We start from the raw sequence: 16,173 nt of genomic DNA, 5'->3' as shown, positions 1-16,173 counted from the left end.
AGCGGGCCTGGGAGGGGGCGCGCCGGGCCGCGCCAGGAAGGAGGAGGAGGAGGCCCCGCGGCCCAGGCGGCCGCCAGATCCCGGGCCTGCCCTGCAGGGCGCCCCGCCTCTGTGTGCTCCGACGCGGCCCGAGCCGCTCCGCCCTCTGCCGGCCGCGGGCGCTGCTGCAGCCCGGGCACCTTTCGGGTCGTCTGCTGCGCCTTGATAAGGGAGCGGACACCCAGGGTGCGAGGCCACCCGGGCCGCCTCCTGCAGCCTAGCTCCGACTCACGCTTGACTCCTGCAGCCTAGTCCGGACTCCTGCAGCCTAACCCGGACTCCTGCATGATCCTGCAGCCTGGCCTCGACTCGTATAGCCTAGAGCCCTGACTCCTGCAGCCTGGCCTGGGACCCCCAACAAAAGCCTGTCCCCTGCAGGCCATGACTCCTTGGAGGTGTTATTTTGCTAAATGATTTGGAGCCAGAGCAAGTTCTGCAAGCGGGGACCTCCATGTATCCACAACCCAGGCAGGCAAAGGTGTGCTTAAGACTCTTCATGGAGCTAATCTGGAATCATCCAGCTGCTAATGAGAAGACAGAGATTAATCAATTGACATTGAGTTAGACGTTAGACAGAGGGGCGATTAAACATGCATTCCCAGAGACTGGGTGAAACACCTAGAAAGTTCCATTGGGAGAGTTTTAAGGATTGAGCCCTTAGCAGGGCCTGTGTCAGAAATGATGGCCCACCCCACAGCCCACATTGGGCCTCAGCCACCCATGAAACCGTTATTATATCCTGCGATGATGTCAGCCAACCAAACTCACCCATTCCTATCTACCCTTCTGGCTCTCCTAAGCACCAAGCGGTAGCCAGAGGAGCCGAGGGAAGACAGGGAAAGAAAAAGACTGCCTACTCCATGTCAAGTCACTTGGAATGTTTTGCACACAGCATACTTAATTATCACAACAGCCTCATGGGTCAGAATAATTTCCACTATTCCACGGATGAAGAAAGAAATTTGGGGAGGGTAAGAAACAGTCCAAGTTCACATCGCTAAAATGTGTGCACTTCCTTCATGTCAGAGCATGCTCAGTCAGCCTCAGGCTCCTAATCAGCACTCATCCGGCTTAACATAGGAGCAAAATTCTGCCCAGAGTTAAGTTACTGGCTAACCCCTATCTTCTCCCTTCTCCAATATACCTTACTTTCTCAGACGCACTGGTTCCTGGTGTTTGAAGCGGGCAGGTTGCCATCATGCTCTGGCACTACGGATGCCCAAAGCCTCCTCTGTCATCTTTGAATCTTGTTCAAATGTCTTTTTATTTTCCTTAAATGAGGTATTCCTTAAAGAACATCTTTGATACTGCAACTCCCCCAACCCCAACACTATTCTCTGTGGCTCTATTTTCCTCCAGAACACTTAGCACCTTTTAATGTACTAAGCTACTCTCTTATCTCTTTCTCCCACCAGAGTGAACCTCCTGTGAGAGGCCATTCTCACCTGCTACATTCCTAGTGACTGTAAGCTTCCCTGACATAAGACATTAAGGGAAAACTTGTTGAGTGCTGAATGAACAAACTGCACTTCTTTCTGAGCCCTGTGACCAAATCCTTATTTAGAGTTCTTTAAACCTGCCAGTCTCAGCCTTTACCATCTTATGAAATGGGCTTTGACACTCGCTCAGGTCACCTTCTGGTGAACCACATTCTAAGTCATCTAGAAATTAGCTGATGCATCATGGGCACTGTAAATTTTTGTTAAACATATTTGTGCTTATTTGTACGTTGCTTTGTGTTCAGTCACAGACGTAGTCTGCTATTTAAAGTTCACGGTGAGCGCTGTTTTTCTGTTTTTCCTTACAGTTGGTAGCTGTTCTTCCGTGTAGTTGGTGCTTGTGGAACACTTGTGATGATTATAAAAATTCTGGCAGTTGCCAGGCATGGTGGCACATGCCTTTAATCTCAGCACGGGAGGCAGAGGCAGGCGGATCTCTGAGTTCAAGGCCAGTCTGGTCTACATAGTGAGTTCCAGGCCACCTGGGGCTATGGAGAGACCTTGTCTCAAAAAGACCAAAAAAGCCAGGCGTGGTGGTACAGGCCTTTAATCATCTCAGCACAGGAGGCAGAGGCAGGTGGATCTCTGAGTTCCAGGCCAGCCTGGTCTACATAGTGAGTTCCAGGACAGCTGGGGCTACAGGGAGACCCTGTCTCAAAAAGACCAAAAAAAAAAAAAAAAAAAAAAATCTGGTAGTCGCAGAAATCCCATCCATCCACAGTGTTCAGTTATCTAAATTCATGATTCCCAAATGAGTATGTGTCCCTGTTGTAGTTCCATTTCAGCCGCTGTGATAAAACACTGACCACAGAAAGCATCTTAGGAGAGGACACGGCTATTTGGACTACACACCCAGATCACAGTCGATCACTGAGGGAAGTCAGGGCTGGATCTCAAGCAGGGACTTGAAGTGGAATCCAGAACAAGCGCTGCTGCTTGCCTTCTTCCCAGGCTGGTGTAGAGCTAGCTTGCATTTGGAGCCCAGGACCGCCTGCCTAAGGATGGTGCAGCCCACAGTGCCCTGGACCCTCCTGTCACTTAGCCATCAGGGCAGTCCTCCCCGCCCCTTCCCAGACGTGCCCACTGGGAAATCCCTTAATCCAGGCTTGCCTCTCAGATGAATCTAGGCTGTCAGGGTGACAGTTAAAGCTAACTAGGACAGTCGCACCGTTTGTCCCGTGCACAGCAGCTCTGGCTTTCTAGCTTCACCTCACCCGGGACCTTTCCTGTCACTCCCACAGCAGTTTATAGGTCAGCTTTATCTGAGCACGGGTGTGCTCTCTGAAACAGGAGCCTCATTCCATGATCTCCTTCCTTTCCTAATATCTTAATACTTAATAGCCCCAGGGGAATACATGCAGGCAAAACACACAAAAATAAATAGATAAAAAGTTTAATAAAATTCCTAGGCCCTTCACTAGATATTCAGTTGCTGTGAGGTAGACCATAAATCTATACTTTTATCAGATCAACTGATTTCCAGCCTAGCAGCCATGTGCATGCTGACGCTCTGATCTAGACCCTCGAGCTCTTGGAAGCTACTCTCTTCTGCGTGTGCTTTTCCTCAAGCCTACAGGCTGCACTGGAGTCTGCCTGGCTGTCCCTCGCTTCCTGAGAATGCACGCAGGCCTGCATTGTGCACTGTGGGCACCATGGGAAAGGAAGGAAAGTGTGATGGGATTCTGTGCTTGCTTTAAGATGTAGCTAGTTTCTGCCCTCCACTGTCAGACGTTTCTGGATAGGCAGTTGCATACACACCCGTATATGCATGCAACCTTTTGATCTGCCTCTGAGGAGCCTCTGACCCTTCCTCCGTGGAGTACCCTCTTCTGCGTATAGAACCAAAGCCTGAGCAGCAGAAGTGCCTCATGTTTCTTGGGATTTTAGAGTGTGAGCTGCTAGGACACACCACAAATGCAGAGGATTTATTCGAAATACGGACACTCAGAAAATCATGGAGCTATGGTCACCAGTAGTCCCAGCATCCAAGATGGGAGATGTATGAGATTGAGGCCAGCCTGAGCTACATGGACAGATGCTGTCTCAAAACAAAATGAAAATCAATGAAAACCAGGTCATCAGAAAACTACTGTTTGGTCCAGGAACATACTTGTGGTCCAGCAGTGGGGTTTAGAGCCTCACCTGTCCCCTCCTTAGCAGACACCTATACTCTGTAGCTCTGGAAATTCTCTGCTTCACACAGTCTCGGTTTCTGCTGCTACCTGGACTTCTGGTCCCATTCTCTGTCTTAGACTCAAAGAAATAGAGTGACTGCTGCCTGTGTCTATCACAGCAGTACGAAGGGACTCTGTGGGGCAGTTTTGATGACAGGTGGCTCGCATCCTTATGTCTGACTAAAAGAGCACTCTGTCCTTTTTTTGTGTTCGAACCATGAGTCCAGACAGTCATGGCCAGAGTAACAGGACATGGGGTAGGGAATCTAAGCAGGAGCAGCCATCTGTGGATGCTCACCTGGGCTCTTCTACAGGGCCAACTTCTGCTCAGGTGGGAAGTTTGCACAAATGAACAGGTCCTGTCTTAATTCTCTTGCTCAGCTCATCGTCTGCCCCTGGATACTGTTTCATTAGACTATGAATTCCAGTTTGAGTTACCTGTTCTCCTCACTGGGTTGCAAAGTCACCAAGGCCCAGCCTCATTAAACTCTGAATTCTTGTACCTCTTAGAGCAGATAACTCCTCACTATATACTGCTATATACTATATACTCCTCACTATATATATAAGTGAATGAGCTTAGAACAGAACTTCAGCCCCATCTCTTTAGAATCACTTCATTTCCATTGAGCCCACTTCTAGGTCATATCTAAACAATTACCCTGTCATTATGGCTAAGTCCTGTCTGTTATGGTCTGAATATGAAATGCCCCCACAGGCTTGCATGTTTGAACATTTGATCCCCGCTGGTGGTGCTGTTTGAGGAGCTTATGAAACCTTTACCAGGTAAGGCCTACCTGGACAAAGTGGGTCACTGAGGCACCAGCCTTGGGGGTTATATCTGGCCCTGGTTCCAGTCAGAGATCTCTGTTTCCTATTCTGCTGTGATACAACAAGCTGTACTACAAGTTTCTGCCATCATGGATGCAGACCCAGTGGCCAGGTCTTCCTGTCATGATGAACTGGAGCCCCTTACACCGTCAGCCAGTTTAACCTCCCCCCCCCCAAGTTGCTTTTGGCAGGAACTGTTGCAATGATGAGAAAAGAAATGAACATACTGTCCAGCACTAAAGTCTCCATCTTTCCCTCCCAAACTAATTCCTTCATGGACATCTTTCTTCTTAACCGAGGGGCATCATGGCTCTTCCAAACATTTGACTTGAAAACTGAACGATATTTATAATTCCCCATTCAGATTACTTACAGCTCCTTTAATATACTTTCAAGTATCCTCTGTCTGGTCCGTAGTCTTTCCTTCATGCGTCTCTGGGATGGCTTCCTTGCTAACCACCTGCCTCCAGCTTTCCCTTTCCATCCAGGCCGCATGCTGTTGCCAAATTAGACTTCCATGTATGCCTTTCATCACCACTGTGCTGTACTCCACAGAGGCTACACACACACAGAGGAGTATATATTTTATAAGTGCAAGGAACTATAAGCCAAGTGCCTAATAAATAACTAAAGATGATAAAACCTAGAAATTACAGAGGGAAGTGACTGTTGGTGTCAGGCCATCCTTCACTAAGCCTTAATCTTGCTTGCAAATCTGTAATGACTTCTTAAATCCAGCTGAATCATGTCAAAGCCTTGTTGCCCAGATTTTGGGGGCAATCCATAGTCTGATACCTTCCTCACCCCATGACTTTGTTTCCCAGCTTCTCAAAGCACATGAGTCTCCCTTTCTTCAAGTGAATCCCCTCTCCACCTTGAAGATGACAGCGTATGTCTCCTTTCCTTACCCTGTGTCTTTTTGCCTTTCTTTGCTAACCTTCTCCTTCCTGCAACATGTAAAACAAGCCCCGTCTTCTCTGTAGTCTGTGTTTATTGCACCATCACTTTGATTTCTCCTTCCATTATTTCATAGGGTTTAATGGCATCTCCCCAGACAAATTCTAGTAAAACCCTGGAGGAGGCAAGGTAATCGAACCATACCTGCCGCACTGGACCATTCACTGCTGCTGCTTAATAACTCCGTGAGTACATGTACCTGCTCCTCAGCAAGGTAAACAGGATGAAAGCAGTGTTCGGGGGGATTAGAACGGCAGCTACATGCAGAGAGACTGGAGGGAAAAGAGACCTCACCTTTAAATGGGTATGTTCTGGTGATATCTCAATAAAAGTGGTAACACAGGTGCCTCATAGCAGCAGGAATGTTTTTCTGGCTTCAGTCACTTGTCCTCGGACTCAGACACATCCATGGATGTCTGTGAGCTGCATGTTAGGAATGGAGTAATTCCTCCACCACTGCCATTTGTAAAGCTCATCCTAGGAGACAGACCTACACAGCTGTAAATAATGACCCCAGGTCCATCTCTCCTCTTCAGTGCTGCCACCATGTCCATGCCACCATTGCCCTCCCCAGAGGGACAGTTGCTCACAGGTTCCTTCTGCACCACAACTTTGTGCTCCAGTCCCCAAAGGGAAGCTGGACTGACGCTCCTAAAAATGCAAAATGGATCACATGACCAGATCCAGCTCTCCAGTGCCTTCTCTAACTCCTCCTTTGAGCCATTTGATGACTTAGTTTTTGCCTGCTTCTGACCACACCGTGTGTAACCCTCAGCCTCACCAGGCACCAATGATACTGGCCACCTTTTCCTTCCTGATGCATGCAAAGCACACTCCCTCCTTAGACCTATGAGTAGAATAAATCCGTCACTGCAGTTTGCAAGTGATGGGTTTGTGATTTTCTCAGTGGGGCTTGTGCCTGCCAGAGAGTTGCTCTCCATCCTTCAGGACTGAGCTCACGGCTGCTTTGCTGAGTGACCCCAATACCCCATCTAAACCAGTCCTGTCCATCCTGGTTACTACTACCTCATATCCTGCAACGAATCTCCTTTTAACACCATGGCCCGCTTTGTTCTTTTAATTCGTGGTTTTCATATTTGATCACATATTTATTTGCGTATCTGCTTCCTCCAGTGAAATACAAGTCTCATGACCAAGTGACCACTGAACCCTCAAGACCCATAGGGAATCCAGCACATAGAAGTCACTTAATAAAAACGTGCTGACAAATTGCCATAAGGAAACTAAGGACTGATAACCCACCCTCGTGTGGGCTTGGCAAGATAGTTTCTGTGTCTTTTTGTTTTGTTGTTCAGGCTCCATAAAGTAATGGCATTTCACTTAGTGCTCAAATTGCCTTTAATAGTGTTTTTGGGGGCTGGAGAGATGGCTCAGCAGTGAAGAGCACTGGCTGCTTTCACAGAGGACCTGGGCTCAGTTCCCAGCACCCACATGGTGGCTAACAACTGTCCATAACTCCAGTTTTGGGGGATCCAGCACCCTTTTCTGGCCTCCATGGGCATTGCATGACACGGGTGCACTCACGTACATACAGGCAGTATACTCATGCACGTAAAATAAAAGAATAAATATTTTAAAAATGTGTTTCTCCCTAACTTCCCCAAGAGCGTGCTTGTTGGACCGTCTACTAACTACAGCCTGATTTTCTTGTTTCTCTGTCCCCACTTGTGGTTATTGGATAAGGGACACAAGTTCTGACCCTGTTCATGGAACTGTGTATTCAGACACAGTCACGTATGTGTACATGGGCTAACGTGGAGTGACTATGTGATGGCATGTATTGTAGAGCCCATTTCCTAGTCTATGAGGCTCAAACATGAAATTGCATACTGGCAACATAGCTCAGAATGTATCTCTGAGACTCTACAATCAACTTGGGGCTTTCTTTCTTTCCCTTTCCTTTGATTGAACTCAGGGTTGTCAGGCTGGTGGCGCTGGCAAGCACCTTTCCTGGCTGAGCCACCACTCAGCCACTGTGGAGCTTTATTTCTATACCTCAGTTTACCATTCTGGAGTCCCAGAGTATGAACCCCCAGAACCAGGCTTCTCACTTAGAATCCATGACTGAAGCAAGCCTCCTCTTTGTTTGTTTTTTTGGGGGCGAGGAGTTCAAATATTTTAATATTTTTATTTTATGAGTGTTTTTCATGAATGTTTTGTTTGCATGTATCTAAGTGCACCATGTGCATGCAGTACCCTGCAGAGACCATAAGAGGGTGTCAGATCCCCTGGAAGTGGAGTTATGGATGGTTGTTAGCCACTGTGTGGGTGCTGGGCTTCTAACCCAGGTCGTCTGCAAGAGCGGCCAGTGCTCTTAACCGCTGAACATCTCTCCAGCCCCAGGCCCCTTCTTTATTAAGTTCCTGTAAACTCTCCAGAAGATTATTGTGATGTGTCAAATAATTTATTCTATCCAGAGTCTGCTAATGTAGAGAGGCTTACATGGAAACATAAAAAATTCACTTTATTCTGAATTCTCCTCATGAGTAATACCAATGCCTGCATGAACTAATCTTATCCTGATGAAACCTGTTGCTTTGTACACTAACCCAAAAAATTTAAAAATAATACAGTGCTTTTTAATAGACTCCTATCTTTAAAGTATGCTCTAAATCCAACAGATTAAACTTTGCCTCTGGCATCAGTGACTCTCCTAAGTGAATGTCCTTGCATTCATTCACTGATTCCTGAGCACTCCTAATGCGCCTGACTCTATTGGGTGCTAGGGATGCACTGACACAAAAACCAAACAGCAATCTCTCCTCTTGTAGCTCACAGAAAGTAGTGATCTTCACATCTTTTAATTTCAGGATCTTTTCCCGTACTTAAAATTACATGCTAACATACATGAAATATTGCAAAATAACTACATTTAAGAAAAACATGGTAAGTATGTCTTTAAATTTTTAAATTAGATTTATCTATTTTGTGTGTGTTGTGACACAACACACCACAGTGCACATGTGGTGGTCAGAGGACAGCCTGTGGAAATCCGTTCTTTCTACTATCTGAGTACAGGGAACGCAACTCAGACGGTCAGACTTGATGGCGCGCACCTTTACTGTCGAGCCATCTCACTGGCCCTCTTTTTAAGGCAGCTTTAGTGAGATATCACTCATAACCTGGTCACCCACTTCAAGTGAAAAGCCCAGTGTTTTCTCATATGCTCAGCACATGGAACAGCCATCACCACTGTCAGTTCTAAGACATTTCATCACGTCCCAAAGAACCTGGCTCACTCCCCACCTCCATCCCCACCACCATCTGTCCCTACCCCGCGTCCCCGACCTCAGGCAGTCACTGCTTTCTGTCTCTATGTGTTTGTTCATTCTCAACACTGAGAAAACATTCTCTGATCTACCTGTAATTACAAGTCCTCTGACCAATGTCTCCCCACACCCTGGCCATTCAGCCTCAGGGAACCGCCATTTTGCTGTTCTTTGATGGAACCGTTTTGTCAGACTCTACGCACACATGGAACATCTTTCTATGCTTGGCTGATTTTACCTAACACAAAGTTCTCCAGCTTCATCCACAGCATCACGAATGAGAAGATATTTCTCTTTATGAGCAAATAGCATCCATCCTGCACATATACCACCCTTCCTTTGCCTGTCTAACCATTGGTACACATTTTGGTGCATCCAATGCACTTTCCCATGTTCCACAGAGAAGACTGAAGAGCAGTGATCTCTAGATGGGCCTTACAGAGACTATTTTTAATATTTGAGGCACTTCTATAAGAGTCTTTTCCATAACAGCTGTACTCATTTAAATTCCCACAGTGTGTAAGGTTTCCCATGTCTCTCCATCCCTCACCAGCACTTGTCGTCTTTTGCCTTTGCATAATGATCCTAACAGATGTGAGGAGATATCTCGTTGTGGTTTTGATTTATATTTCCCAATGATTAATGGTGTGACTATTTTTTAGTATGGCCATAGGCCACTCGTATATCTTCTTTTGAAAAATGTCTATTCAGGTCTTTTGAAGAGTGGCATTGTTTTAATGTGTTTGCAAACCACTGGGGAAAAAGCTATATTCCCTTATCTGCCTCTACGTTCTGCTTAAATATCACCCCTATGTTCTGGAAAAGTCTGCCAGGCATTCACAATAGACATGAAAATAAAGCAGGAAAATAATACTTCTATAGCATTATGGGTCCTGTATAGGCTTGATTTTGCTGATCTCTTGCAAAGGTTTTAGAACCCCCAGAGTACCTATACCACACTTTGAGAATTGCTGTTCAGAAGAAAATTTCATTAAGAATTTTACTCCTTCAACATAGCCAAATAGAGCCAAAAAAATAAAGAGCCACACAATGATTAGCTCTTACTCCCCAGAAAAGGCTGAATCCTCACTACATAACAGCTATTGATAATCGTAACCATAAAAATATACCACTAAGATAAAGTATAAAGGAAAGCAGATGCCTAAGTGACAGCTTGCGTTCAGTCACTGAAATTCCTTGTTTTTACATCATTCTTGTATCGTTGAGGATCTTGAAGTACTTTACAAATATTGATAGATTCAACTTCCTGGGTTGTCAGTAAAATGTTTCCAAATAAAGTTACTGTGCACTTTGAAGATCATTTAGCTGACAAACAAGGTAGTGGACCTATCCCCAGCGTGAAGACCTGTGAGCAAAATCAGAGATTTTTCATGCGTCTATCATGCCGATAAAACACTCTGTGGTCTCCAGACTGAATTTAGCAGAACCAGAATGGACTACGTCATAACAGGGCAATGATAGTGACTGCTCTCAATGTTTTCATCCTTCAATTTCTTTCATGTCCATTGTGTCTTTCCCTTTCCTCCCCTTCTTTCCCTCCTCCCCCCTCTATTCTCCCTTACCATCTCCCTCCCTCCTTCTTTCCCTCCCTCTCTCCCTCTCCCCCTGCCTTCCTCACCTTTTCCTTTACTTTTTCAGAAAAAGTACCAAAACTTCAAAATCCTCCAGACTTAATTTGATCCCCAATCCTTGGCTCAGCTCCACAAATACCTGTCTCTCCAGAAGTCATCACCTATGCAACCTTAGACTGGATTGGGTCCTGCCCACTGGTATTTAAAGCAGTCACAATAAAATCTCTTCAAGGGCTGGAGAGATGGCTCAGAGGCTAAGAACACTGGTGGTTCTTGCAGAAGACCTGGGTTCAAATCCCGGCACCCACGTGGCAGCTAACAATTGTCCGTAACTCCAGTTCCAGGGGATCCGACAACCTCTTCTGTCCTCCGCAGGCATTGCACAACACGGGTGCACTTACCTACCTACATGCAGACAATACACATGTACACATAAAATAAAAATAATAAAATATTTATAAAATAAATATTTTAAAAAATAAATTAAAAAAAAAATTTAAAGTCTTATCAAAGCCTCCGGTAGCTCTGCATCTCATTAGAGGTGAATGCCAGGTAGACACCCACCACAGGCCCTTTGCAAGTGCTGTTTTCACCTCCTGAAAACTATGTCATTTCCTCTTCCACAGCCTTCAGCGCTCCACTAAAATGCCACTTTCTCTGTGGGGTCTTCCACCTTATTTGAAAACAACTTCCATTCCAGAGCCGTGTCTCTTTCCCTTTTGTCTGCGTTTCTTTTTCCATAGAACTTGTTACCATCTATCGCCCAGTATGTTTCCCTTATTTATTTGTTCCCAGTCTGTCTTCTTTGAACTGGACATTAAGATATGCAAAGGCTGGTTTTTGTTTGTTTGTCAGTATCGTTATCCGCCGGTCTTCCACTGCCAGAACACGGGACAGACATATCCATATATGGGAAAAGCTAAGGAGTCTTAAAGTGTACTTTGACATGTGTCAGAACAAGTGAGAAGGTGGTCAACTAAGAAAACATGCTTAACTATAGCGAACATATATTTCCAGAAAGTCAGCTGAAACAAGCTATTCTGTTAATAATCAAGGACACAGAAAATAGCCCGTTTGACTATCTCTGCTGTGTTCAAAATGCTATACAGCTTGTATTGTCCTTCATAAGCTTATAGTAGGAGTACAAAATGAATCCTTTTAATAGGTAGTGGTGGTGTACACCTTTATCCCAGCACTCGAGAGGCAGAGGCATGCCAATCTCCAGCTCGATCTATATAGCAAGTTCCAGGCCAGCCAGGGCTACATAGTGAGACTTGTCTCTAAATAAAGTTAATTAATTAATTAAGAACAGACACATTCTCCTCAGGATTTCGTGCAGAATGATTTAAGTGCCTATGAACCTATTCTGAACGCTCCCTGTCTTCATCTTTAAGATTTAGGAAATCTGTTGGTTTGAAATCACTTTTAGCAAAACAAAAAGAATTAAATAAACTTTCAGTAACCAATCTAGTTTTATTTCTGTCTCTCTCCTTTCTCCTCCCTCTCTGTCTCTGTCCCTCTCTGATATGGCTTCATGTAGTCCAGGCTAGCCTCCAAACACTATGTAGCTAAGGATGACCTTGAAGTTCCTGATCCTCCTGTCCCCACTCTGAAATCCTGCCGTTACAGGCCTGTACCATCTCCCTGGTTTATGCTGTGCTGGGGATCAAACTTGGGGCTTTGCACATGCTGGGCAAGCACTCTACACACTGAGCCACATCCTCAGCCCCCAATCTAATTTTCTAAAGGAAAGTTTGGCGTGTAAGTGCCTGTATGAGGCCAAAGAGCAAGGCAATGTCATCTCTGTGGTCTAGGTAGTTGGAAGAAAGGGGAAGAAATCCAGAAAACAGAGTTAAAAATGAAAAAAAATGTAAGCTTCTGTGTCATCTGCTGGGCATGCACATAGGAGTGTGGTGCTGGGGACCATGTCATGAGTGCACCTTGCACACACTGAACAGTGTTGGGTGGTGACAACACGCAGAGTTCAGAAGCCCTCGGCTATGCGAGGTGTTGAGACAGCTGTAGATGTGAGGATTTTCATAAATCACTCATTTCTAAAGTTACAGTACTTCATATTGGAGTTGGCTTTGAAATTTCTAAGTCATGTCCAAGGCTATCACCAGCACAGTGTCCACATGGCTGGTTTCAGTATCATATGCTTTCCTCAGTGGGAGTTGCTGCTCGTTCTCATGGGGAGGTGTACCAAGTATATGGTGCTCTTTAAACGTTTATGGCTCCAAGAGAAAATATGGAAGCTTATGGCTCTTTTTCTGTCAAATAAAGAAAAATAAGGAAGACAAATAGTGCTTTGATACCATTATTGTCAATAAACTAAGGGGCCACCCTTTTCAAGTCCCTCTAGCAAAAACTGGAAAGCCTTCTCTCATGAGCGTGGTTTCAGAGGGTTGGAGGTGGGCCACAGCCGTGCATACCATTGACAGGGCAAAACATCCGAATCTATAAAATTCCAAGCAGTTCAATGTAATACACTGAGACGTTAATGCATGGAACACAATACCTTAAGGGCAGATTGCTTTTGGTTTTCTTTTGAATCTAAGAATCCTCAACGTATCTGGAAAAAATGCAATTCTTGGTAAGAATTGCGATCGTTTGGGATTTGACAACATCTTCACACAGCATGTGGAGCGGCTGGTTCCTTTTCCTTCTCTGCCGCTGAAGACAGGAGCTCTTACAGAGCTTGGCTCTTATGCACTGAATCATCGCTCTAAATTATGTGGCATTGCTGTGGTACTGACTCACCTTCCGAAGCTGCAATAAATAAATGATGAAGACACGTGTGTGTAAATGCAAGGGACCAGTTCTCAACAGTCACTCAGAGATTGTGTGCAGTTCATAGTGGTGATCACACACAGTGTCACTCACCCAGGCTGTCCCATTGGGTTCCTAGGTAGCTTTTCTAAACTGTGACTTTTTCCTCCCTTCCAATCGAGTCATAATATGTTCAGATTAAGTCTGTTGAAAACCCTGTGCTGATGTTTCTCTGCTGTTTAGAAATCATAAATGCCTACAGCATAGATATCTGATTTCCCATCTCCTTTACTGCTAACATTCTGCCCCAGTGCCTCACTTGAACATGAACTGTTACATAGTGGGGCTGGTCCTGAACTTTCAACCTTTGAGCCTCAGCAGTTACTGGCATGTGTCACTTACTACACCTGCCTGGGATTCCTATTTCCAGGTCTGAGCCCCCCCCCCCCCCCCGGTTCTTCAGCACTGCTAAAGCAGACCTGAACAGGAGGAAGGGTGAGGTAGGTACTCTTCTCATCGCTGAGACAAAAACGCCTGACAAGACCAACTCAGGGAAGGTTTATCCTGGCTCACAATTTGAGGGACCCCAATTTAAGCTATTTTACTTTGAATGGAACCAAGAACATATCAGGCAATTAAAACTCCTGATCAGATATAAAGTTATTTTATTGATACATACTGTTTTCTGTCTCCTACTTGGATGTAAGCCCTAGAGATATAATGAAATTCCGTTCATCTCTGTGCCTTCCACAGAGTCAGTTAGTATTGTCACAGGGTGGATGCACAATAGAAATATGTTAATGTGTGCCCAGATTATACGTGCACTATAAACCCATCCTGCCGAACAAAATATCATGGATTATGATCTGGCATTGGTTATTCTCCAAGGCAGATCATTCCCATTCTTTGTTCCTGTTCAAAGAGGTTCAACCACAGTTCTAGCCAAGAGTGTGTGAAGCCAGTGTCAGGTAGGAGCAAGTGTGGGGCCCTTTGTCAGTTCCCTTTTCCTTCCTCCGTAGACTGTGCTAGATATGTTGTTTCTTTATTTTATTGTTTTATAAGATTGTAAGAACCAGGGGTGGTGGATGATCACAAGAAAACAGAGTCTTCCAGGCTTCCGGGAACTTGCTCATATAAACTTACAGCAATGGTGTCAGCATGCACAAGACTCATGCAAACTCAAACCAGACAAAAACCCAGCACAGAACTGGGGAAATGGGCACAAAGTCCCAACCTTAGCCAAGGAACTATTGGCAGGTGATCTCTACTGGGTGAGGGAGAGTTGGTCTTCTTTGAGGGAGTAATGCTAGATAGGCTGACCAGATTCCAGTGGATAAGTTCACAAGGGACATCTTGGGAAATTTGGTGGGGGGAGTGTGGGTGAGCACAGAGTTGGTTGGGGGTCTAAATATGATTACAATGTATGAAATGCACAAAAATTCAATAAAAATATATTGAAAAAAAAAGATTTACTACAGCCTGTGGCCCCTCCATGTCTAAGAAATGCTGAATTAATTGCCAAATGATGCTTTAACCACAGTAAGCAGATGTCGGGGGTGGGGGGTGAGGATGACAAAACAAGTGTATATCCTGGACCTCAGCACTGTATGTCCGGTCTAACGGACCTGGCAGCCACCCAGCTGGGCCACATGAAGTTATGGATGACATTTCTAGGAAATGTCTTACTACCACATTTTCTGTTTTATTTTTCTCTGACCAATCTGTTGTTCCTTCTTATGTACTCTACCTTGCATTTCTAGGTAGCAGTCTTGTGCTTGTAGAAATTAAATGTTTCTGTTCTTATTGTCTATAATACAATTATCTAGAAACATTTAATCACTTAATTAGACTATTCCCTAACTTCTTTCACTAAGCTGTGAGCTTCTATTTTGTAAAATTTATTTTTTCCCCTGACACAAATTATCTAGAGAGGTGCTTTGCCATACATATTTTTGACATGAACATAATTCCTTTAGTAATGACTATTTCCTGCAAGACACCAAGAAAGATAAGTTCATAAAAGTATAAAGTGTTTATGTAAAAATCTCATTTTACTTTCAAATGACTTATCAACTATGAATGGAATGCTTTCACCCTAAATGAAAATTATTTGCTTTTCATTCCTAATTACTTCAGTGGGCACAAAGAGAAACAAAGGCATTCCATCAGATGTTCAGTCTGACTTTTTTTCTTTGGAGGCCTGGGTACATGCACGCACAGTAAGAAAATGTATATGGCTGTATGAAATGACACTAACCCCTGTTTAACCCTAAAGCATTCTGAAGTGGGGTCGAATGAAATAAATCAATATTTTGCCTCTCTTCTGGATATACAGCAGGGATATAATACTTCAAGTTGACTCTTTCTCTATATAATCTCTTGAGTTGACTTGAGAAAGCACGTATGCAGTCTCTGTATGAAATGATTTGTTACCAGGGAATGTCAGCCTCCGTGGCAGGGTCCCTCAGTGGTTAGCCTCCATGTATTGAGTGTCTGTTGCAAAGCCTCTGTACCATTAACAGAGATAAACATCTCTACCTAAAACTTCACCCACATGTCTGCATTTTCCATTATGAAAATGTTAATAACCCAAATGCCATTCTGCTTTATCTTGAAATGTCCTTCATGTTTGTTATTTGCAGAGTCAGCATGGTCACTCCCACACATCAGCTGATACCCTCAGCATACAGTGAACTTTTGGAGAACCTCAATCTAACAAACACAATCTAACACAATCTAACACAATCTAACACAATCTAACACAATCTAACACAATCTAACACAATCTAACACAATGGGCTTTGGTCCTGCAGGAATCCACGAGAACTCTGCTCGGTGGCAGAGTCCCCCTCATCATTATAAATTTCTCTTTTAAAAACTTCTCTGTCTACTTGGGAACAAGCCCCTGCCACATAACGTTCAACAACATAATTTGAGATGATTTTCTCTCTTAAAGGAATGATTTTTTCTTTTGTAGGGCTGAGCCTAGGGGCTTTTCATGCTGCAACACAGATTTTCTAGT

Source organism: Nannospalax galili, unplaced genomic scaffold (genome assembly GCF_000622305.1).
Source record: "Nannospalax galili isolate Female #2095 unplaced genomic scaffold, S.galili_v1.0 scaffold917, whole genome shotgun sequence".
In the NCBI taxonomy this organism is placed as follows: domain Eukaryota; kingdom Metazoa; phylum Chordata; class Mammalia; order Rodentia; family Spalacidae; genus Nannospalax; species Nannospalax galili.
This window is presented reverse-complemented; position numbering follows the sequence as displayed.